Here is a 24276-nt window from a genome sequence, read left to right as displayed (position 1 = left end):
AGTCAGAGACATAGCATGCATTTATTCATAACACCTCTTTGTAAAAACGTAATACATATTACATGCTTATAATATTCATATTATCTTTCTTCTAGACTTTTGATTTAATATTAAGAAAGAAAACATTTGCTATATAAGCTTTGTCTAGATATACTGACAAATCTAGCTAAATTATTAGCCTGTTCTCACACTCCTCATGAAAAAATCATTAAAGTTTTCTTTTACTCTATTGAATAATGTGATATTTTATTCTGAGCTGGATGAGAGGGAGCTGTCAGTTTGTTCTTATCTAGAGAATGCACTTGATTTGATGCCCTAGATTGGGAACTGAGAAATCCAATATACTTGGACATTTCAGTTCAGAAAATACCTGGCTAAACAGTTCTCTTTGCTCCTGTTGCAATGATTGAAACGTTGGCCTTTATTATGAGCATTAACCTGGGCAACGTGGCAAAAGGGTGCATCAATGCATTAGGATAACAACCTTTTGGCATCTTGAACTGTCAGGTTTAATCCTTAAGGAGAATGATATAGGGAAGAAAAATAGGCCTTTTATTAAATAATACAAACCGAAGTGGTTGACCTCTTAGTGATTAACTGGGTTTACACACAGGAGTAGTATGGGACTGGACCAAAAAATACTGGGTTGGTCTGATTTTCCTGGGGCAGGTAGATGGTGAACAAGCTCTGTGTCTGCCAACCTTACCCAGAGTGACTCATAACTACTGACTCTTAGTTTCTTCCTTATCAGTTATGGTCATGTAGCATCCTTTATAAAGTTTCCCACATACTTGGCATATTTCTGTACTACTACCTTTTAGAGCCTTGCTGTTATCTTACTGTGTGCATATTTTCTTCCCTTCATTCACTGAATCCCTCCCTTCAGTCAGTTACTGGGACACAGAATAATGTTTCACTATGAATTAAAAGGGCAGTTTTCTGCTGGCATAACAATAAATCAGTTTAACATTTTTCCACCCTAGTAAGATGGTCCAGCATTAAAGACAGGTCATTATAGTGAGTATAAAGAGAAAATGATCTCCACTTCTTTGAGAACTTACCACTTATGTGTTGTTTGCTCAAACTCTGGCACTTCAGGAATTATAGTCAAAGTGTTTCTGAAACCATAAGATATAAAAATGTCTAGGACTTTATTTTTTTATCTGTTGCATTAAAAAATTAATTAAATGGAATCAATTCCTTGACAGATGAAATCTGCCAAAACTCACACAAAAAGCAATAGACACTCTGAATAGGCCTATATTTGTTAAATAAATTGAATCAATCACTAATAGCCTTCCAAAACAGAAAGTACCAGGCCCAGATAAGTTTGCTGATAATTCTATCAAAATGTAAGAAATAAATGATATCAATTTTCTACTCTATTTTCCAGAAATTATAAGCTGAAGGAATACTCTATAGCCCATTCTATCAGGCAGGCATTACACTACTACCAAAGCTTGACAAAGACATTACAAGAAAACAAAATGACTAGCAAATCAAATCCAAAGATATATCAAAATAATTATACACCACAACTAAGTAGAATTTATTCCAGGTATGTAAGACTTGCTCAACATTTGAAAATCAATTAACGTAATTCCTTACATCAACAGGGTACAGAAAAAATATCACATGACCCCATCAATGGATGCAGAAAAACATTTGACAAAAACCAACATCCACTCATGATAAAAACTCCCAGTAAATTAGGAGTAGAGGAGAAGTTCTTTAACTTGATAAAGGAATATCCACAAAAAAATCTATAGCAAACGCCATGCTTAAGAGTGAACAACTCAAAGCTTTACCACTAAGATCAGGAATAAGGCAAGCATGGGGCATCTCACCACTCCTTTTCAACATTGTATTGGAAGTCCAGCTAAGAAAACAAGACAAAAAAGAAAACAAAAGGTAAATAGATTATAAAGGAGGAAATTAAACTGTCTTCGTTCACAGATGACATGATTGTCTATGTAGGAAATATGAAAGAGTTGACAAAAAATACTTTGAAACTAATAAGAAATTATAGCAAGTTTGCAGAATCCATGACTAGTGTGTAAAACCCAATCACTTTCCTATATGCCAGTAATGAACAAGCGAAATTTGAAATAAAAAAAAAATTACATTAGCATCCCCAAAACATGAAAACTTAAGTAGAAATCTAACAAAATATGAATATGATCTATATAAGAAAAACCACAAAACATTGATGACAGAACCCAAAGAACTACTAAATAAATGGAGAGATGTTCCACTTATGGATCATGTATAGAAAGACTCAATATTGTCAAGATGTTAGTTCTTCCTAAGTTGATCTATAGAATTAATACATCCCAATCAAAATCCCAGCAAGTTATTTTGTGGATATCAACAAATTGATTCTAAAGTTTATATAGAGAGGCAAAAGATCCAGAATAGCCAATATAATATTGAAAGAGAAGAACAAAGTTGGCAGATTGACATTCTTCAACTTCAAGACGTACTACAAAGCTACAGTCATTAAAACAGTGTAGTACTGATGAAAGAACAGGCAAAAAGATCAATGGAACAGAATAAAGAGCTCAGAAATAGACTGTTGTAAATATAGTCAACAGGTCTTTGACAGAGTAAAGGCAATACAATGAAGAGAAGATAGCATTTTCAACAAATGGTGCTGGGACAACTGAACATTTACATGCAAATATATGATTTTAGATGCAGACCTTACAACCTTTACAAAAATTAACTCAAAAGGATCACAGAACTAAATGTAAAATGAAAAACTATTAAACTGCTAGAAGATAACACAGAAGAAAATCTAAATGACTTTGGGATTGGTGATGACAATGATTCTTAGAATAACACTGAAAACATAATCCGTGAGAGAAAGGATTATGAGACGGAGCCTTATTAAAATTAAGATTTTCTGCTGTGTAAAAGACATAGTCAAAAGAATAAAAAGAGGCAAACTGGAAGAAAATATCTGGAAAAGACATAAGCTGATAAAGAAGCATTATCCAAAATATACAGAGAACTCTTAAAACTCAACAATAAGAAAACAAAGAACTCAATTAAAAAAATAAGCTAAAGGCTTTAACAGGCACCTCACTTAAGAAGATATGGCCGGGTGCGGTGGCTCACACCTGTAATCCCAGCACTTTGGGAGGCTGAGCGGGGGTGGATCACGAGGTCACGAAATCAAGACCATCCTGGCTAACACTGTGAAACCCTGTCTCTACTAAAAATACAAAAAATTAGCGGGGCGTGGTGGCAGGTGCCTGTGGTCCCAGCTACTCGGGAGGCTGAGGCAGGAGAATGGCGTGAAGCCGGGAGGCGGAGCTCGCAGTGAGCTGAGATCGCACCACTACACTCCAGCCTGGGCGACAGAGCAAGGCTCTGTCTCAAAAAAAAAAAAAGAAAAAAAAGAAAAAGAAGATATACAAATGGCAAATAAGCATATCAAGAAAAGTTTTACATTATATGTCATCAGGGAAATGCAAATAAAAACAGTAATAAGATATTGTTATATACCTATTAGAATAGCCATAATCCAGAACGCTAATACAAACAAATATTGCTAAGGATGTGGAACAACCGGAACTCTCATTCTTTACTGGTAGTAATGCAAAGTGTTATAGCTGCCTTAAAAGACAGTTTGGCAGCTTCTTAAAAAACTAAACATACTCTTATCATATGATGCAGTAATCACACTCCTTAGTATTTACTGAAAAAAGTTGAAAACTGATGTGCACACAAAATCTTGCCCATGATATTTATGACAGCTTTATTTATAATTGCCCAAACTTAAGAGGCAACCAAGATATCCTTCAGTAGGTGAATGGATAAACAGTGGTACATTCAGACAATGGAATATTATTCAGCACTAAAAAGAAATGACCTATCAAGCCATGAAAAGACAGGGAGGAAACTTAAATGTATATTACTAAGTGAACAAGGCCAATTTGAAAAGGCTACATGCTGTGTGATCCAACTATCTGACATTCTTGAAAGGTAATGCTTTGGAGGCAATGAAAAGATTAGTGGTTGTCAAGGGCTGGGGGAGAGAAAGATAAATAGGCAGAACATAGAGAACTTTTAGGGCAGTAAAACAACTCTCTATGATTCTAAAATAGTAGATTTGTATCATTAGACATTTGTCCAAACCCACAGACTGTACAACACCAAGAGTGAACCCTAATGTAAACTATAGACTCTGATTGGTGATGATGTGTCAATGTAGGTTCATCAATTATAACAAATATATTACTCTGTTTGGAAATGTTGATCTGGGAGAGGCTATGCATGTTCTAGGGCAGGGGGTTTATACCTGGAAATCTTTATACATTCTGCCTAATTTTGCTGAGGACATAAAGCTGCTCTAGAAAATGGTCAAATAAAAAATTCAGATGGAACTTGGCCTTTTCCTTATTGTGTAGTTCATAATCACTTGTTTTCTAGAAAAATTAACTCAAAAATGAGAGTAAAAAACATACATGCTACTTACTTCAAGTAGCTCTAGTAACTAAAGGTGCACATACCAACTAACCATTTTAAATTTATTCAGAATGTGTTCTATTTCCTCATTCTAAGATTATAGATACACTAACATTAGATAGAGCTTACTCAGTTTTTCTGAGAAAATTTTCTTAAGAGAATAAAGTCTATCTTCCATAAAACCTACAAATCATCAGAAATACTTAATTTTCTGTTAATTTTTAACAGAAGATTGCAAAATTGGAGCAGTACTTTTTGCCATAGGACTATCTTTTTCCTTGATATTAGGAAAATTAAATCAGAATATTTTCTCATTCTGCTTCAGAATGTAAATGGGAACTTAAAAAGTGAGGTATATGAATAGGTCATTTCTTCTTAACTTGCGTGGCATCATCATCATTAATATCAACCCTCTTGTTCATGTACATTGAGGCTTGCACTATTTTTGTTGGATATACTTCCTCAGGCCAACCAGCTCCACCATGGTTGAGGTAATATTAATTAGAAACTTGACAATGCATAGCCAGGCACAGTGGCTCACATCTGTAATCCTTGAACTTTGGGAAGCCAAGGTGGGTGGATCACCTGAAGTCAAGAGTCTCTACTAGAGACTCTACTAAAACCCCGTCTCTACTGGAAATACAAAAACCAGCTGGATGTGGTGGCAGATGCCTGTAATCCCAGCTACTAGAGGGGTTGAGATAGGAGAATCACTTGAACCCAGGAGATGGAGGTTGCAGTGAGCCGAAAGCATACCACTGTACTCCAGCCTGGGCAACAGACCGCAACTCCATCTCAAAAAAAAAAAAAAAAGAAAGAAAGAAAAAAACTGACAATGCATTAATAAAATTGAATGATACTATGATACATGCAGCTATAAAAGTACTTACTAACACGTTTCTGAAAAGATACATTGTGAGGTACGCAATTCTGGTACACGAAAGAAAGCTTCCAACACTTATTTTATATATCTCTTAATTTTGATCCTTTCCATTTATTTTTAAAATAAACTTTTTTGACTCTCAAAGAAATGCATGGTAATAATGGAAAAGTTGGATGACAATTAGAAGAAAATAAGTATGATTCAACCACTCCTAGACTACATGTGCTAATAACCAGAGAAGCGAGAGGAAAGACTATACCTCGGGAAGAGTGAGGCAAGGAAGAGAATGCCGGTACAAGAGTACAGAAAGGACCTTCAGCCCAGTGCTAGAGTGCTCATGAAGCAATTGGACTTTAAATTTTTTGAGATGATTGTTTTTCAGTTAAATGTTTTGTCCAAATCTCTTATACTTCAAAAGAAGAATTAGGGGTTTTTGGTTCTTTTATTTAATTGGACTCTGTGGTTAATCACCTCCCTCCAGTGCTGAAGGGAGATGGTTTGCATGGGATTCGAGCCAAGGAAGTTGGTAAAAAGAGAAATGCCCTGCATCTACAGAGTGCTTCTTTGACAAGACTTACTGGGTTTTCGTTGTGTGGAGCACTGTGGCAGGTAAAACTTCCTTACCTAGGAGTTGGATTAAGGCAAATTTAGAAGTGATTCCACATTGGCAGTATACAAGAGCAAAGAGCTCTGAGTGTTTTCTCAGAAATGCAGCCTGATTCACAACATCATTTCTGGAACTCCGCCACCATCTTTAAGAGCTGTCATTTAAAACTTATCTTCCTCTTCCTGTAGGCAGGATAAATGACAGCTACTAATTCCAAGCACTGTCTTGAATACTCTCTCTGTTGAAGCCATCATGATGCAAATTTCTCTAGTCAATGGATTATTTTGAAATCTGTAGACATATTGTCTTAATAACACCAGGCACTGTAGGATAGAAAAAAACGATAAAGTTGAGTGATTGCATCAACAAAGCTTGCATGCCCATCATGTAATCAAATGCATCCTTTATCCTCTCTGACTAATTGGAGGCATCTTTATTCAGATTTTTTCAAAAGAAAATTCACAGTTCACAGAACTCAGGCTTTGGGTTTTGTTATTTTTTTTCCCACTCTCACTCTGAAGCGATACTCTTAAGAAGGGATGAGCTACTGTTAGGAAGTCAACAACCTATAAATGCTTGACCCATGAAGCTCCATCTTTTTCCTGACAGTCCATTAGGTGGAATCTAAGACACAGGAGTTTAAAATGTACTTGTCATAGTTAATGCACTGTCTGTAATGGTGGCCTGAAACACTTGTAGTTTTAAGATAATGTTTTGTCATTCTCTAGAAATAACTATAATACATTTATTGGAGCCATACACAATAGAAGCTTCAAAAGGATGTCAGACTGTCTCAGATCCCTGTCCTCAGAGGCAAGCCCAAATCCCCCAAGCTCTGTGATGCTGGCTCTCACCTGATGTGGAAGATTGCCGTGTGCTGGGGACAGGGCAACAATTAAATCCCAATGCTTTTAGCTGCAGTGATTTGTTCAGAAATTAAGAGTGCTTTTACTTCTATTTTGTTAAAATGAGCTTTACATATATGAATTTTAATGAATTTCTTCCAAAATCTCAAAACACACAGACTCCATCCATTGCATTTCTAAGGCAGGCACCTGTGAGAACTGGGAGATTCTATATGTTTTGGAAAAATATATTATTTTCTATCAATAATTTTCTATATCATGCTTTGGTTAGAAACATTTATCCTACAGAATTAATGTGCCACATTGTTAAAAACAAACTTTTCAAGAGAAACAAAGCTTGTCATTATCTAAAGAGAAAATGGGGAAGCTTTATGAATACAAATTAATTTCTGGGTGCAACTGCTCTCAAAATGAAATGAATTCACAAAGTATGCCTTAGAATTCATCATCTGAAGATACCTAGGTTGGTTTACATATTAATCCACTTCCCTGCATCTCCCTTTGTGACCTAGCAGGCTTTAGTTATGCACAATGGCATAGAGACAGGCTGCTGAAAGGTCTGTTCTTTTAAAATGTCACTCCACACTGTGGAATATGTTTTATTAAGGGTAATGGGAAACGTGCACGTCCAGTGGTGAATTTGCTTTTCTTTCCTCAGATGAAATTTGAACACAGGCATAATAGGGAAATTTGTTGTTAAATTATAAGAGCAGAGTGAGCTGGAGCTGGGAGTCAGCCTCCACTCTAAACAGAGGACACCCTCCTTTCCAAATTCACAGGGAGGCTGACCATTACACTCTAGGGTGGCCACTGTCTGTGACCAAGAATCACAGGGTCAAGATTGAGCACTGCTTCAGAAAAACCGAATTAACAAGCTAGGGAGGAAAGTTTCCAAGTTACCAAAAAGAAAACCCCTTTTTAAAAGCAATAATAATGATGCATTAACATGACTAATTTTACATGCTTTCATATAGATAATAATATGCAGGCAAAATCATTTGATTGAAAGCATAATGATTACTAAGAGTAAAACCCTGAAATAGCATGGATTACCTAAAAGGTGGGTGCTAGACTTTCCACCCAGCATTAGACCGTATGATTCTTCTTATCTTAGTAAAAGCCTTACTTTCACTAAGTAGTTTTTGATACCTAATGAACATGTATGACTTCTATTTCCTCTACTAAATTACCATGATTTCTAGAATACTAGGCTTTGGCATCCTACATAACTGTGATGGATTCCACACTCTGTTGTTAGTACTAAAGTGCCACCTTCATGGGTGTATGGCTTTATGTAATTTCATAAACTTCAGTTTTTTTAAATGAACCCCTCTGAAGGCATGGCTCAGAAGAGGATCCTGTGTTCGGGTTTTAATGTTTTACAGTTGCTGTCTTGAAATTCATCATAAAGTTATCTTTGGATTTGTGACTTAAGTGAGGTCTGATAAGACAATGGCACGTGCACCAAAGATTTGGAGCCTCAGTGCAGGTGTAGTCCTACCTCCCACAATCTCCACATCTCCCTAGAACTGATTCTCAGCTGCCTGTTCCCTCTTCCCCTGCTAACCAAATCTTACCTAGGTTTTCCCTCCTATCCCTGCCTTGTGGCCACTGCTATTTTCTGCCCCTGGAGAGGCTTGGGCAGGCTAAGGCCAGTTTGGGCTTTTATGTCCAATGCAATAAGCTTTAGGGCAGGGCTCCAGGTTCTGGGCACCTATTAGAGTCTACATGTATCACTTGAGTATCCTTATGCCCAAGCCCGGGCAATATTCAACAGCAAATAAAAACACTATGACAACTTGAGAGAAAGACACTGATAAAGAAAAGGAAAAGCTTTTGTTCTGCTTTTTGAGTAAGGGGGGGGTCCACATTTTTTATCTTGCACGTGACCCCACAAATTATGTAGCCAGCCCTATTGGTATGATCTTGTACAAATTATGAAACCTTTATAAGTCTCAGTTTCCTCATCTGGAAAACGGGAATTATAATGACACCTATGACGTAGAATTATAATGGGAATTCAATTTTTAAAAAAATGCATATAAACAGTTTAACATAGAACCTGGTACACTGTAGAGGACTGAAAACATTTATTATTCATTTCAAAAGTTATGAAATAAATAAGAATATACTTTGATTTCACATACTTATGTAGACAACAGAGAAGAAACTTGTAATTTAGTGTATCTCAGGAAATCCAGGGTCTATATTAAGAACACTTTGGATCATAATTTCTCAAAGTTAAACATACCAAATTAAAATGAATGTTTTCAGGTAAGGCCTTGGCATGTAAAGAAAAACCAAGAGAATCTTCCATTAAAAAAAAAAAATTGTAAAATGTTGAAAACATCCACATGGAGAGAACTTTTGGCACAAAGTCTATGGATTTAGGGTGTTCAACCTCAAAGGACTGTCTGTGCAGCCCTTGGTTACAATGACTACTTCATTATCTACGATTAGAAGACACCAAAGGAAGGTGTTCCAGCCTGTACTGTAACTAGTCTCTAAAAGCAATTTATACAGAGAAAATGAACAGTGGAGGAGAGGTTAAAGAAAAAGAAGGCCATACAAGATTTGGTAACTTCCACGTAGAAAAGCAAAGTGTTCACTTTAAAGTTTTGTGGGAGGCTGGGCATTATGATTCATGCTGTAATCTCAGCACTTTGGGAGACTGAAGGAGCAAATCGCTGGAGCTCTGGAGTTCAAGACCAAGATGGACAACATGGCAAAACCCAAAAAATTAAAATTAAAATAAAAAAATTAGCCTGGCTTGGGGAGGCGGAGGTTGCAGTGAGCCGAGATTGCGCCACTGCACTCCAGCCTGGGCGACAGAGCAAAACTCCGTCTCACAAAACAAACATACAAACAAACAAACAAATTAGCTGGGCTTCGTGGTGCATTGCCTATAGTCCCAGCTACTCAGGAGGCTGAGGTGAGAGGATCACCTGAGCCCAGGAAGTTGAAGCTGCAGTGAGCTGTGATTGTGCCACTGCACTCCAGCCTGAGCCACAAGGCAAAACCCTGTCTCAAAAAAAAAAAAACAAAAAAAAACAAAAAAAAACAGACAGAAATGGGAGGGCACATGGGGGTAAGGGGCAGGGTATAGAATTAATCTGTTAAGTCTAAGTATGCCCCCTACTGAATCTCAGAAGTCATTTCATACTCTATCTCATCCTGAGTATTTCCTTATTTAAAACAAAACTACTTGGCTCCTCAAGAGAACACATACTCTTCAGAGGCATTCAGAATAAACCAGACCCTCAGGCAAGACATTCTTCTGCAGCAAAATCAGGGCAACCACTGGTTGGTGGAGCTCTAGGTTCTCCCTGCTTCTTGGCCAGCTGCCCCTTAAGGATACTCTACAGGCAAACTCAAGATGCAATAAGGTTGTGACTCCTTTTTCATTCTCATTCCCACTGTTGCTAGACTACAATAGTCAGAGGATGGAATCAACTATTTCATAATCTCAATTTATACATGAAGTTCATAAAAAATACCTAGTGTGATAAAAGCAAGAAAAACAGAAAGGACTTTGCCCTAGAACACATCTGAGATAAAAAAGAATAAACGTAATATTCAGAAATTATTTTCCCTGAAGTCAAATGAATGTCTTGTTGAAATTCATATCTCCCAGTTTGATGCTTTCAGATGTATTGATTTTATTTCTGTTATATTTCTGTGCTCTGCCTACTAATTGTAAACACATATCTTTTAGATTTTTAAGGTCTTGAAATACAAGTATCATTTTTCGTCTCCAGCTTTATTGAGATATGCTTAAGAAATTCACATTGTATACATTTAATGTGTATAACTTGATGCTTTGATACATGCATACATAGTGAAATGACTACCACAAGTGAGCTAATTAGCATACCCATCACCTCATACTGTTACCATGTTTTGTGTATGGTGAGAACACTTAAGATACACTCTCTTATTAAATTTCAAGTATATAATACACTATTATTATCTATAGTCACATGCTGTACATTTGATCTTCATAGCTTATTCATCCTATATAACTTTTTACTCTTTGACTAACATCTTTCTATTTTCCTCAGCCTCCAGCACCTGACAAACACCAGTATCATCTGCTTTTATGAATTTAACTTTTTGAGATTCCATATATACCCTTCTGTGCCTCACTTGTTTTACTTGGCATAATATCATCGGGATTCATCCATGTTGTCTCAATGGTAGGATTTCCTTTTTTAAAGCTGAATAATATTGTACATATACATACCACATTTTCTTTATGCATTCATCTATCGACAGAGACTTAGGTTGTTTTTATATCTTGGCTATTGTGAATAATGCTGCAATGAACATGGCAGTACAAATATCTCTTTGACATACTGATTTCGTTTTCTTTGGATATATACCCAGAAGTGGGATTACTGAATCATATGGTAGTTCTATTTTTTATGAAGAATTTCCATACTGCTTTCCTTAAGTCTATACCCATTTACATCCCCATTAACAGTGCACAAGAGTTCCCTCTTCTCCATATCCTTTCCAACACTGGTTATCTTTTGCCTTTTTGATAATAGTCATTCCAGCAGTGTAAGGTGATCTCTCATTGTGGTTTTTATTTGCATTTCTCTGATGGCTAGTGATGTTGAACATGTTTTCATATACCCGTCAACCATTTGCATGTCTTTAGAGAAATGTCTCCTCAGTTCCTTCACTCATTCATTCATTCAGATTTACTAATTGTTAAATTTTTGCTACATTTGATCTCTCTCTCCCTCTCTATCTTCACATACCTCTAAATAATTTAGCACGTATGACACAGAATGAGAGCATTCTTATTTCTTACTTTCATACTTAAGCACATGGCATTACAGTTAGAAAATGTATCATTAAATCAAAAATATGATCTAACATATCTTCCATTTTTAACACCCCCCAATTTTATAATGTCAAGATTTGTATTTTAAACTTTTCTACTCTATTGTGTTCTTTGCAGTAACACACTGCTTTCTATAATCACGAAAAAAGCTGGGGGATGCTTATCTAATATAAAAAAGGTTAAAGAAATTATACTACAGACATGTGATGGCATACTGTGCCTCAGGAAAGGGGGGGGAAGTTCTGAAGAAATTTAATGACATGAGATAATACTTTTATATATGTTAAGTGAAAAAGGTTGGATAGAGAATTACATTTGAAGTAACTTATACATTGTTCTTTTAACAATCCTGGGTATAATTTTGTAGATGCAGGGTGTTTGGTGTTAGAGATACAAAGAGGAATTAGACATGATTTCTTAGATTTCACTTAGAAATCTTATTGGGAGGGGTGGACAAACCTTTAAACAGATTTTAGAGTAAGATGAGTTAAGTAAGTGGGGAAAATGTGGATATCATGGGAGAGGAAGCTGGCCTAGACAAGATAAGCAGGATAGGAAGGCTCCACAGAGGAAACGTGATGTCCATTATTTTAAAAATATGGAAATGTTATGCAAGAATGAGCTAAATATCCAATCTGTTAGAGGCTATTTTTAGGTGTGGAATTCTATGTATTTTTTACCTTTTATTTTATCTATTTTCTAAGTTTTTAACAATAAACATATTTTTTATAAGCAGAAAAATAATTTCTTGAAGATTTATAACAAATTATTATTTAGGATTTATCTAATATGCATGGTAAGTTGGTTAGTATGCAGAGCACTGAGATAAAACTCTTCTTGATTTTAAAAAACATAGTAATTTTTAAATAACATAATAGCTATTAATTTGTATCACCTTCTTCCATTGTTCAATAATATTTCAGTTAAGAATGTTTTAAAAACATCACCTCTCTGTATGTCCATTTTAACTCACCTTGGTAGATAGATGGTAATATAGAAAAGCACTAGCTCACAACATAATGGGTCTTATTTGGATGCCTTATAATCATACATGGCCATTTTTCTGTAATCATAGTTATGGTGCACCAACAGGCAACTAAGTAGTCTAACAAGACCTAAAGTCATTCATCACTCATATTCAACAAATATTGTAGTGATGAACGTTACACATTTTGAAAGGAAACTTTTCATGGAGTTATGTGATCATACACTATGTAGCATGTAGATTTTACTTGCTTTTCATATTGATGATTTTTTTTTTTAGTCTTTCCTCTTTTGCCTTTTCCTTGACATATGTGTAAGGCTAATTTTCATAGTTATTAAACCACAAATTACCAAGAAGTCATGTTTAAAGTATTTACAGTCTTCTATGTGTAATGGTGATGTGCAAGTTCAAGGTAATGGAGTGATCTGGGTTATCTGTGAAATCAAAACTGCCAGAGGCAGACTAGGACCTTAGGCAAAAACCAGGGTGAGCATGAAGATGAGACATCTATAATGCTGTCAGTTTAAAAGCAACTAAATCAGAAGATGGAGGGAAGAGGAGGAGGAGGAGGAGGGAGAAAACTGGAAACTTTAATTAATTTCCTCTCCAGTCACTTCTTTACCACCTGTAATGAGTCTGACTCCTCCCCCATATCTTTGTAATGTGTTTGATAAAGTCAAATTGTAATGTGTTTGATAAAGTCAAATAGCTCCTTTAAAGATAATATAATTCCATTTAGTTAGGGAGACCTATTTTAATAGCTAGCACTTTGATTCATGTGGTGCTTACAGCTCCCAACATATTGAACACCACTGCTCATTAAGAAACTCTTTAAAAAGTCATTTCGTGCAGACAGCGTCTTCTGTTTAGCAAATGCAAACCTATAATTCAGGCTCAACATAATTATAATATTATTCACAAACTAAAAAAAAAAAAATGGTAAACATCCAAAAAAGTTAAGCTTATATGTGTCAGATCACTGGACACATAGACCAGAAGAGATATTTTAAATAGATAACAGTCGCCATTTTCATGTGCCTTGCTTTTATTAGGAATGTATGCACTGGCAAGAACCTAGCATTATCTAGAGGCTAATAAGTCAATGCTTCATTGTGTCTGCTCTGCAAATGGCTTTAGGTTTAAACATTTATTGTATTGATAAAAACAAAAGTCTAAACTCCAGAAGTCTAAATTAAATTTAATGACATATTCTCTTTGCTGAGCCTTTGTCTTACCCAGACAGGTTAAAGTGCAAAGGGGAATGATTTGATCTCACTACCTTGCTGCTGCTGGCTGCTGGTGGTTATCACAGATGGTGAGGGTTTTTTTGTATCACAGAGCCCTGCAACCTGAGACCCCGAGCAAGTGCTCCCCACCACCCCGCCCAGCCTCCAGGTGGTCATTTGGGGTAATTAATACCCTGGGGAAAATTCAGCTCCTTAAAATTATAATAGCCTGGTAAGCCTGTCAGGGAAGTGGCCCTTTCCATAACAATTATATTTTTTACCTTTTTCCTGTCAGTATTATAGCACAGTAGGCAAGAGATTTGTTTTCTAACAGAGGGGGCAATTAGAAGGCAAGCATTCTGTGCAGTTTTTCCTACTGGTCATGCTGACAAAACCCAGGTATTCTTTATTGAGAGCGTTCAATTTTATTTATCACTTACCACTTTGTGGATTTCCCTGAGAATGGCTTATGCACTTTAAGTGCCTAATTTGCACCATACACAAAAGCTAGCAAGGCTAATCATTGATATGCTGTAAGGAGGAGAATTTGCTTAGTACTTAACAAACAGACTGTAATAGATTCTCCAGTTGCAAAGAGCTAATTGTATCAGGGACACTATTTCCAAATTAGAAAGCCGTTATTTTTGAATCCCAACTTGGCATAATATATTAGCCACTGAAGTGTCTTATGAGATGTGAGTAAGGCATATTAGACATTTGTGAAGGACTATTAGCTAGACCTTTCAGAATGAACCATCCTATGGCAATAACTCCCATTTATTAAGTGCTCACTACTCCTAGCAAATATTATATAATCTTTATAGAAAATCCATGCAATAGTTATTATTATCCTTAACTTTGTAAAGAAAGAAATGGAAGATTAAATAATTTGCACAAATTTACAAAGCTGGGTGTGGAATGCAACTAAAACTCAGGTCTTTTCGACAAAATGTTTCTTTCTTTACACTAGTAGTTCTTAAACTTTAGCATGCATGACAGTCACATAGAGGGCTTATTAAGACCCAGATTTCTGAATTAGACCTCAGAGCTTGTGATTCAGTAGGTCTTGGCTAGAACCCAAGAATTTGCATTTCTAACTTGTCATATCTGCATAATGCTGATGTTGCTGATAGAGAACCACACTTTGAGATCCAGCGTTCTCTATCATCCTGTCTCTCCTAAAAAGTACACTGAATTCAGGGAAATTGGCTAATAGATGTCAAAGTTTCAAATGCATTACATTTTAAGAAAGATTCAGTTATAATGAATAGTAGTTAGTAGTTTAAAGTGGAGCTGTTTATTATTAAGTCACAAAGACAGACAGTAAGAGAAAAAAGAAAGAAAGGATCTATAAAAGAGTCAGAAAACAATGAACAAAATGGCAATAGTAGGTCCTTATCCCTCAATAATTACTTTAAATATAAATGAATAAACTTCTCCAATTAAAGACATAATGTAGAATTAAGTGAAAAAGAGAATAGAAAAATAATATTAAAAAATCAATAAAACCAAGAGTTGTTTTTCTGAAAGTAGAAACAAAATTAACCAAGAAAAAAGAAGAGAAAATGCAAGTAAATAAAATAATAAATGAATAGAAGACGTTACAACTGATGCCATACAAATACAGAGGATCATAAAAGACTACTATGAACATCTATACTCCAGCAAAGTGAACAACCTAGAAAAAAATGGTTAAATTTCTAGAAACATACAACCTACAGAGACTGAATAATGAAGAAATAGAAAATTTGAACAGACTTATTGCTGGTAATGAGACTGAATCAATAATTTAAAAATCCCAAGAAAGGAAAGGACCATATGGCATTTTCTTTCTTATAGACCAAAGCCACAGGACCATATGGCTTCACTGGTGAATTCTATCAAATATTTAAAGAAAAATAAATGCTAATCCTTCTCAAACTCTTCCAAAAAATTAAAGAGAAGGAAATATTTCCAAAACTCATTTTTAAAGTATTACCCTGATACTAAAGTCAGATAAGAACACTGGAAGAAAGGAAATTACTGACCAATATCCATGATGAATATAGATGCAAAAATTCTCAAAAAAATACTAGCAAACTAAATTTAACAGCACATTAAAAGGATTATACACTATGATCAAGTAGAACTTATCTCCGAGATGGAAGAATTATTTAAATATGCAAATCAATAAAAATGAAGAGTGAAGAATAAAAATCCTATGATCATCTCAACAGATGCAGAAAAAGAATTTGAAAAAATTTAACATCTTCCTGTGATAAAAACTCTCAACAAACTAGATATGAAAGAATAAAATAAATGTATCACAATGTTCATATTCAATGGTAAAATCTGAAAACTTTTCCTCTAAGTTCAGGGACAAAACTAGTATGCTCTCACTGTCTCACTCCTTCTTTTTTTTTTTTTTTTTTTCTGAGACGGAGTCTTGCTCTGTCACCCAGGCTGGAGTGCATTGGCGCAATCTCGGCTCACTGCAATCTCTGCCTCCCGGGTTCAAGCAATTCTCCTGCCTCAGCCTCCTGAGTAGCTGGGATTACAGGCACACACGACTGCACTCAGCTAATTTTTGTATTTTTGGTAGAGAGGGGGTTTCATCATGTTGGCCAGGCTGGTCTCAAACTCCTGACCTTGTGATCCACTTGCCTCTGCCTCCCGAAGTGCTGAGCCACCTTGCCCGGCCAACTCTCACCACTTCTATTTAATATAGTACTAGAAGTCCTATCCAGAGAAATTAGGCAAAAAAAATAAATAAATAAATAAATAAAGATAAAAAAGGCTTGTAAATCAGAAAAGAAGAAAATGAAGAAGATACCCTGTGTTCATGGATTATAATAATTAATATTGTAAAAATGTTTATACTACCCAAAGTAGTCCCTACCAAAAGCAATCCCTACCAAATCACAATGACCTTTTTCACAGATACAGAAAAAAAAATCCTGAAATTTGTATAAAACTACAAAGGACCCAAAATAGCTAAAGCGATCTTGAGCAAGAAGAACAAAGCTTCAGACACCATATATCCTCTTTCAAATTATATTATAAAGCTACAATGATAAAGATAGTGTGTTACAGGCGTAAAAACAGGCATATAGAACAATGAAATGGAACAAAGAGCCCAGAAATAAATATACACATTTATGGTTAACAGATCTTTGATAAGGATACAAGAACACAAAATGGGGAAGAATAGTCTCTTCAATAACTGGTACTGGAAAAACTGGATATTTACATGCAAAAAATAAAATTAGACCTTTATTTTACAATGTATTCAAAAACATAACTAAAAATAAAGCTTCTTGATGTTGAGTTAGGCAATGATTTTTTTGGATATTACCTCAAAAAAATAGGCAACTAACTCAAAAATAGACAAGTGGATTGCTTCAAACTAAAACACCTCTATACAGCAATGCAAACAATCAACAGAGTAAAAAAACAACTTACAGAATAGAAGAATATATTCGTAAACCACACGTCTAATATACAGTTAATATCCAAAATATTTAAGGAACTCAAGCAACTCAATAGTAAGAAAACAAATAACTCAATTTTAAAATTAACAAAGACATGAATAGATATTTCTCCAAAGAAGACACACAAATGATCAACAATTATAAGAAAAAATGCTCAACATCAGTAATCATTAGGTAAATCCAGATTAAAACCACAATGAGATATTGTCTCATACCTGTTAGAATGGCTGTTATCAAAAAGGTAAATGATAAGTGTTGGCAAGAATGTGAAGAAAAGGGAACCCTTGTACGCTGCTGGTGGGAATGTAAATTAGCGCAGTCATTGCAGAAAACAGGATGGAAGTTCATCAAAACGTTAAAATTAGAACTATGAGACCCACCAATCCCATTACTGGATATACATCCAAAGGATATGAAATTAGTATGTCAAAGACATATCTGCGTTCTCATGCTTATTCAGCATTATTCAACACAGCCAAGATCAACCTAAGTGTCCATAAACAGATGAATAAAGAAAATGTGGTATACATACAGAGTGGAATGGTATTCAGCCTTAAAAAATGAAATTCTGTCATTTGGAGTTCACGTGGATGAACTTGGAGGACACTATGTCAAGTGAAATCAGCCAGGCACAGAAAGACAGATATCACATCATTTTACTTATTTGTGGAATCTAGGAAAGTCAACTTATAGAAACTGAGAGTAAAATAAAATGATAATTACCAGAGGCTGAGGGCGAGGGGCAGGATTAAGGAGATGTTGGTCAAAGGACAAAACATTTCAGTTAGACAAGAGAAATAAGTTCAAGAGATCTATTGTACCTTGTGGTGACTGTAGTTAATAACAACGTATCATATACTTGAAAATTGCTAAGAGAGTAGATTTCAAGTGTTCTTCCGACCATAAAAAAAAATCATAAATATGTGAGGTAATGCATATGTTAAGTAGCCTGATTTAGCTATTCCACAATGTCTGTTTATATCAAAACATCATATTGTACATCATAAATATATATCATTTCTAATTGTCAATTAAAATTAAAATAATTGCAGACTTTTTAAAAAATACTTTCAAAATGTGAAAAATGTATGAATTCTGAATTTCCACATACTAAGTTTTAATCCCAGTTTTATCACTTATTAGTTGTATAATCATCAATTAATTTTACTGTTCTATTTTTGTTTTATCTTTTAATTTATATTTTTATATTTTTGTTTTTTAATATATGTTTAGAAACAGGGTCTTGATCTGTCACCCAGGCTGGAGTGCAGTAACATGATCATAGCTCACTGCAGCGTCAATCTTTTGGGCTCAGTTGATCCTCCCTCCTCATCCTCCAGAGTAGCTAGGACTACTGCTGTTTGACACCATGACGGGCTAATTTTTTTTTTTTTTTTTTTTTTTTGTAGAGATGGGGCCTCAATAAATTGCACAGGGTGGTCTTGAACTCCTGACCTGAAGTGATCCTCCTAAAGTACTGAGATCATAGGTAGTAATAGTAAATATCTCAGAATTGTTTTGATAATGATTGTATGGTATGATCCATTTGAAATATCACAGTTGCTGTTCTATAATAAGTACTTTATAATGGTCAGCCATTATTAATATTATGCATGAAGTTTATCTGCATTTTGTATTATTTAGAATACTATAATTATTTTGTTAGATTAGAATCTCAAAGAATATCCATATTTGAGGTCTCTGACTATTATTAATAAATTGCTTTCCAACTAGGTTAGATCAACTTACATTGCAGCAGCTCTTTCTGCTCAGTCCTGAGGAGGTATGGGTCACAATGGACAGGGCTGGACCAGGTCTCCCATCACTGTGAATTTTTATTTTGTAAAATTAAGAATAGTGAATTACAGGCTGCATCAATTGATTATCTCATTATGCCTTAACTATACTTACTGTCAAATAAATATTTTTATAGTTTACTGTCATCCCAAAATCTAAGAAACAATGCCAACATTCATTGCACTTGTTGAAAAACAAAAAACAGTAGGATGAGGATTGTCAATTCTTAAATATCCCGTATTTAACAGATTCTGAGTGTTATAGATTTTATACACTGTTTTCCTTGCCTTTTCTGTCTTACTGGTTTTCTGCTTTGGGACAAATATTATTTATTATAATCATTAGTAAAAGGAAAGGAAATTTACTTTTCCCAAAGCAATTTAAAAAAGCATTTAGTAGAGGAGGAGGCAGCTAGAAAAGAATGAGCAATGGTAGAGTTGCTACTTCTTAAGATTCCCACTCATTCTAAATAAACTATAAATTTCAAGAAATTATATTTCTCAGGCTATTTGTAAATTATGATATCTCAAATAAGCCTATCTTGTCTTAATCACAAATTCTTATTCCTATCCTCATATTTCATATACTTGCTGTATTAGTCCATTTTCATGCTGCTGATAAAGACATACCCAAAACCGGGAAGAAAAAGAGGTTTAATTGCACTTACAGTTCCACATGGCTGGGGAGACCTCAGAATCACGACGGGAGGTGAAAGGCACTTCTTACATAGTGGCAAGAAAAAAATGAGAAAGAAACAAAAGTGGAAACCCCTGATAAACCCATCAGATCTCACGACACTTAATCGCTACCACAAGAATAGCATGGGAAAGTCTGGCCTCTATGATTCAATTACCTCCCCCTGGGTCCCTCCCACAATATGTGGGAATTCTGGGAGATAAAATTCAAGTTGAGATTTGGGTGGAGACACAGCCAAACCATTTCATTCTACCCCTGGCCCCTTCAAATCTCATGTCCTCGCATTTTAAAAACCGATCATGCCTTCCCAACGGTCCCCCAAAGTCTTAACTCATTTCAGCATTAACTCAAAAATCCACAGTCCAAAGTCTCATTTGAGACAAGGCAAGTCTCTTCTGCCTAGGAGCCCATAAAATCAAAAGCAAGCTAGTTACTTCCTAGATACAACGAGGGTACAGATATTGAGTAAATACAGTGGTTCCAAATGGGAGAAATTGGCCAACATGAAGGGGTTACAGGGCCCATGCAAGTCCAAAATCCAGTGGGGCAGTCAAATTTTAAAGCTCCAAAATGATCTCCTTCAACTCCAGGTCTCATATCCAGGTCACGCTGATGCAAGAGGTGGGTTCCCATGGTCTCGGGCAGCTCTGCCCCTGTGGCTTTGCAGGGTACAGCCTCCCTCCTGGCTACTTTCATGGGCTGGCAGTGAGCATCTGCAGCTTTTCCAGGTGCAAAGTGCAAGCTGTTGGTAGATCTACCATTTTGGGGTCTAGAGGAAGATGGCCCTCTTCTCACAGCTCCACTAGGCAGTATCCCAGTAGGAACTTTGTGTGGGGGCTCCCCACCCTACATTTCCCTTCTGCACTGCCCTAGCAGAGGTTCCCCAGGAGGCCCCCACCCCTGCAGCAAACTTTTGCCTGGGCATCCAGGCATTATCATACATGTTCTGAAATCTAGGTGGAGGCTCCCAAATCTCAATCCTTGATGTCTGTGCACCTGAAGGCTCAAGATCATATGAAAGATGCCAAGACTTGGGGCTTCCACCCTCTGAAGCCATAGCCCAAGCTCTACATTGGCCCCTTTCAGCCATGGCTGGCACAGCTGGGACATAGGGCACAAATTCCCTAGGCTGCACACAGCACAGTGACCCTGGAGCCCATGAAACCACTTTTTCCTCCTGGGCCTCCAGGTCTGTGATAGGAGGGGCTGCTGTGAAGTTCTCTGATATACCCTGAAACATTTTCCCCATGGTCTTGGAGATTAACATTAGGCTCCTTGCTACTTATGCAAATTTCTGCCACCGGCTTGAATTTCTCCCCAGAAAATGGGATTTTCTTTTCTATTGCATAGTTAGGCTGCAAATTTTCCAAACTTTTATGCTTTGCTTCCTTTATAAAACTGAATGCCTTTAACAGCACTCAAGTCACTTCTTGAATGCTTTGCTGCTTAGAAATTTCTTCCACCGGATATCCTAAATCATCTCTCTCAAGATCAGATCTCTAGGGCAGGGCAAAAATGCCGCCACTCTCTGCTAAAACATAACAAGAGTCACCTTTGTTCCAGTTCCCAACAATCTCATCTCCATCTGAGACCATCTCAGCCTGAATTTTATTGTCCATATCATGACAGAATTTTGGGCAAAGTCATTCAACGAGTCTCTACAAAGTTTCAAACTTTCCCATGTTTTCCTATCTTTTTTGGGCTCTTCAAACTGTTCCAATCTCTGCCTGTTATCCAGTTCCTAAGTTGCTTCCACATTTTTGGGTATCTATTCAACAATGCCCCACTCTACTGGTACCAACTTACTGCACTAGTCAATTTTCATGCTCCTGATAAAGATATACTCAAGACTGGGAAGAAAAAGAGGTTTAATTGGGCTTACAGTTCCAAATGGCTGGGGAATCATGGTGGGAGACAAAAGACAATTCTTACACGGCAGCAGCAAGAAAAAATGAGGAAGAAGCAAAAACGGAAACCCCTGATAAACCCATCAGATCTCATGAGACTTATTCACTATCATGAGAATAGCATGGGAAAGACCGGCCCCATGATTCAATTATCTCTCCCTGGGTCCCTCCCACAACATGTCAGAATTCTGGGAGATACAATTTAAGTTGAGATTTGGGTGGGGACAGAGCCAAACCATATCACTTGTCATGCTCAGAGCAAGCTTAATTATTTAGAGGATAGTCCCCAAGCATGGAGGCTATAAGAAATAAACACTGTATTTAAAGAAAAAAGAAGAAAAATACTTCAGAAAAATATGTAATCAAAATATTTCAGACAGACTATCACATTTTAATAACATGTCAAGTTACTTCATCCATAATTCACAGTGGTAGAACATAAAGAAATAATTCATATTTTAAAGGCAAGTAAACTCTGAAAAAACACCTAAAATTTTGGTTTGGTTCTAAGATTTCCATTTCGGTTCAGACATGAGTGGTTTGCCAAAATAAAAAAAAAAAACTTTATCATTTTGTTTATACAGGTGGAATGCTGGAGTACAAGCAATCAATAAGTAAAAGCTCTTAACTTTAATTAGCTTTCTTTTATCTATTTCAGAGATAACTAAAGAAAGCTTCTGCTGACCTAACTTTACTGGTTCAAGTGGAATGAGTCCTGTTGTACTATATATAAACCTTCATTGGGAGCACAGCCTCTATTCCTGGACTGATAAATTCTCATTAAATGAATATTTTTCTTGCCTTTGACACAATGATCTATATCAACAAATATCAGAGCTTCTCTAAGTTGAGACTGCAGACATCTCAATATTGCCCATTGTATTTTTCCATTCAATCCAGTGAAAATTATTATCCCTATAAGTCACATAGGCTTACTTGAGGTCATCAAGGCTTCTTTTTCTCAATTCTTTTTTTGTTAATGTCTTCAGTATATCAGATCTTCCAAGTTTCTGCCACTTTTCCTGAAACACTGTGCTGTATTTAATGTATGCATATGTGTATACTTACATATTCACTATGTTTTTTCTTCTAACAAACAGCTGCCTTTTAAGATTATATCTGAGTCCTTTAGAATGACTTTTTCCAAAGAAAAGACTCAGGGAAAAGCTGTGTTCATCCTAGGGTTCAGGAAATGGCAGTAAAAATACAAGGCTATTGAGAATTCTCACTTACACTTAGTTTAATACAATTATTTTGGAGACACCTCACATAGTAGAACAAATGCATTAAAAAGCATCTAAGCATCTACATGCAATAATAAATATAATTTTTGCTATACAAATATTTGAAGACTTTTCATAATTTTGCTTTTGAAATTATTTGGCTATGAGTAACTTTCTTAAGCTTGGTTATAATGTTTCTGGCAACCAATATGGACAGTAGGAAATTTTTGTGATGTGGAAAATATCTCATCTTCCAAGAGTTATGTGATGCCACAGACCATGAATTTAAAATTTGATATGACAGTTTTTTTTCAAGATGGTAGATTAGAGGCTTTTAGCATGCCTCAACCACTTGGAAATAGCAAGACAGTGCATAAAGACCAACTCTGCGAACTTTAATTCAAGAAGGAAAACAGAAATTTCCTTCACAGAATTGTGAAGGACACCACTGACCGAAAAAATGAGAATGCCAGCAAACAGCCCTTGTGATGGCATATGGCTAAGAAAATGAGTAAAGTCCTAGTACATGAGAAAGGCAGAGCACGTCGCTCTATGACTCACCCTTCCAGTTGGGATCCAAGGGCCCAGGCCGAGGGAAAGCACTTTATTTTCCCCAAACCCTGGAGCTGTCTTGGGAAAAGGCTTGAAAAACATTCTGTGAGGGAAAAACACTGGGTAAAGCTTCAGATACTTTTCCCAATCCGGGACTGAGAGCAGAATATTACTTTTACTCTAGGTGCATACAGTCAGCCACTCTGTGTCAATCTGGCAGCGTGGCCACACAGGCATTTTAATCTCTGGACAGGGACTGGAGCACCTGATCTGGAGCAGGGTAGGGACCTCCATAGCCCTAACTGTGGAAAGCATCTTAGCACTAGAGGCAGGAATTGTGCTCTTCCCTATTACAAGCCTGGGGTGGGAGGAGAACTGCTGTAGCTGCAGTGTCTCCTAGGCAGTGAGACAACCAGAGCCAATTTAGTGACCTGGAACCAGCCTGCATGTGCCATTGATGGGTGTCCCAGCCTGTTCCCCTGTGATTGTGGTACATCAGGGCTGTCTTTGCTTCACCCTAAAGCAGATCTCCAGACATTCCAAGCACCCATGCATTGGGTTCAGCAGCCTGAGGTGCCCCACTCTTACTGGATATAGATCATTGTGCAACAAAGCCCTCTCCACTCCATGCCCAGGCAGATTTCTAAATCTCACACCACCAGCTCACCTGGATCAGCAGCCTGAGTCATCACATCTTACCTTCCAACAGAAGTGCATAGGAATATAGAAGCAAAGCCTT

This window comes from Papio anubis, chromosome 10, assembly GCF_008728515.1.
Source record: "Papio anubis isolate 15944 chromosome 10, Panubis1.0, whole genome shotgun sequence".
Taxonomy (NCBI): domain Eukaryota; kingdom Metazoa; phylum Chordata; class Mammalia; order Primates; family Cercopithecidae; genus Papio; species Papio anubis.
Note: the sequence above shows the minus strand (reverse complement) of the source record.